Source organism: Cyprinodon variegatus, unplaced genomic scaffold (assembly GCF_000732505.1).
Source record: "Cyprinodon variegatus isolate N-32 unplaced genomic scaffold, C_variegatus-1.0 Scaffold358, whole genome shotgun sequence".
In the NCBI taxonomy this organism is placed as follows: domain Eukaryota; kingdom Metazoa; phylum Chordata; class Actinopteri; order Cyprinodontiformes; family Cyprinodontidae; genus Cyprinodon; species Cyprinodon variegatus.
In genome coordinates, this window is record NW_015150811.1 from 329,192 (window position 1) to 331,679 (window position 2,488).

Here is a 2,488-nt window from a genome sequence, read left to right on the forward strand (position 1 = left end):
AAAGGAATTATAGGAAAGAAAGAGGGTAGAAGAATTTAGCAAGTCTAACCATGAACATAGGTAAAAACAATAATAATTTTAAGATGAAACCATATAGTGCCCTTAAAGGTGTCAAAGCAGTTGTCAACCTCCTTCAATATACTTTAGTGGAACTTTATAGTATAGATCAACATAAAATTACATAGACTTGGGAGAGGAGAATAAACTGATTTTTTTTTTCTTTTTTACTTTTATCCCTGATAAATTCTATTGCAGGGAATTGTCTTTGGAAGTCATCTAATGATTAAATAGAGCTTAAAGTAACTCAGAGAGTCAATTTAGCTAAGATGGAAATGTTATTGCACCATTGTAGACAAATTTACGGATACCATTATCTAATTTCCAAATTTGGCCTTTAAAGAAGAATTGCAAAAACACTGCTATTATTGAAAAAAGCCAATGAGAGACCCCTGTTTGAAGTTTGCAATGAGGCATGCACGGGGCTGAGCAAACGTATGAAAGACAACTCTCTTGTTAAGTTAGACTGAAACACCAAACTTTGTCTTAAATGCAATTTGCATTGTGCCGCAAAAAAAACAAACTTACATTGCATTTGTACTGTGTTGTACAACTCATTCATAGAGGGAAAAGGCCAGCATAGGTCTGAGGAAATGTTTTATTAAGGTGGGACGGAAAAACTCGACAGAGTTGATTTAAAGATGGGGAAAATGCAGTTTAATGATATAAAACACTCAAGACTGTTGTATAGGTTTACAAAACATGTGTTTTATAACAGGGAAATGGCAGACCTATTACAAACAGAGCTGCAAATAAAGTTGTGTACACAAAGGGGAAGTAAACCATCTGATTTATAAAATGGCTGTCAAACCAACAATGGAGAAAATGCCTTATATAATGAAATAGAAAAGATTGTCTAAATGCATGCAGCAGGTCATGGTCCCAAACAGATCATATTTTACACACAAATGCACACATATTTCTTTTGCAGCAGAGGAAAGCAAGGAGCAGAAAAATAGAAATGGCTAATATGGGAAACATACCCGGTAGTCTAAAAGGAAGCATAAACAGAGCCAGGACTAGACAGTCAGACGACATGTAGGAGTAAACTCTTACATCATCATGGGCCATATCCAAAATTCAATGGATCACTTAGAAACGGGTTATAGTCACTAGGAATAGACACACCCACACATGAAACAGCAGACTTCTAAAAGGATCTAGGACAAATAGAGTTTGTCCAGCGTAGCTCAGCTAACAGCAGCTACATACGTGTAACTACTTCACATCCATCCCCACAGACACCATGGTTTGCATCTTTAGAAAGCTTTGCTGGTCTTTTAGAAAAACAGATATGAGAATGAGTGCATGAAAGAAAGAGATAAAAGGAGGGAAGTGGAATGAATGACAAATAACTACACCTTCCACAATTCTTGCAAGCTTGCCATCAGAAAAACAATGATCATCAGTTCCAATATACAATTTTGGTTCATTCAATATTTTTGTTTATTTCAGCCTTCTGTGAACTATGTTTTCCTTTTTCTCTCTCAGAGTCAGAGCCCTTAAAACACATTTTCTCCAACAGCAATCCCTGCACCCTCAGTTAGATTAGAGCTCTGGTGCTTGCATGAACTGTTGCCACTTCCTGCCACCAAGTAGATCTCTTTCTTTTGTCCCCTTCTTTTCCTCACTGTTGCTGCTGACAGCCTCTGTCACTGAGCTGTGGTCAGCCATCATAGTGAAATTATTTTTAGACTCCAGTCAATACACCCACTTACATCGATCTAATGAGATTAAATTAATAACCTATTATCTTTATGGTGCAAAAGGTCTATGAACTTAATGAGACAGGTTGTAATCCTTACACTGAAACTTATTTGGCTCTCTCTTCAAAAATCTGTTATTTTAAGGCAACCTTCTCTGAGCCAAGTGTTTTACCTACTTTCATCCATCATGCAGAATACAAGTAATTTTTTTTTTTTATTGTTATATGTGTGGTGAATTTTGTTAAATCAGTAGGTAGACCTGACTTTTAATCATAGTCAATATTTTTCCGATAAATACAACAAATAGCTCTGACCAGTAATGTAGAGGTAATAGACGAGAACTATAGATAGTGTCATGTTTCTATGGCAATATTTCTTCTGTATTTTTTTTTTTTACTTGAACCTTGTTAGCCTTATGCAGATAATTAGAGCAATGCAAAAATAGAAGACTAGGATAGTAGGAGCAAAGTGTAAATACAGCAAATGTAGTAGGTGAGTGTTGTTTCCCTGGAACCAGGGGTAGGGATGAAGTGCTTCCCTAGGCTCTACTAGTGCTTTTCTACCAAAAAAACATCTCAGCACATCCACTTTATTAGCAATGATTATCCTACCTAATCTGCTCCCCGATGCACGGGTGTCAATTTCAACAATTGTGACTAAATACTAACCACCTGAGGCCATTCTCCACTCCCAAAGTGGTTCAGACAGCAAAGGCTTTACAAATT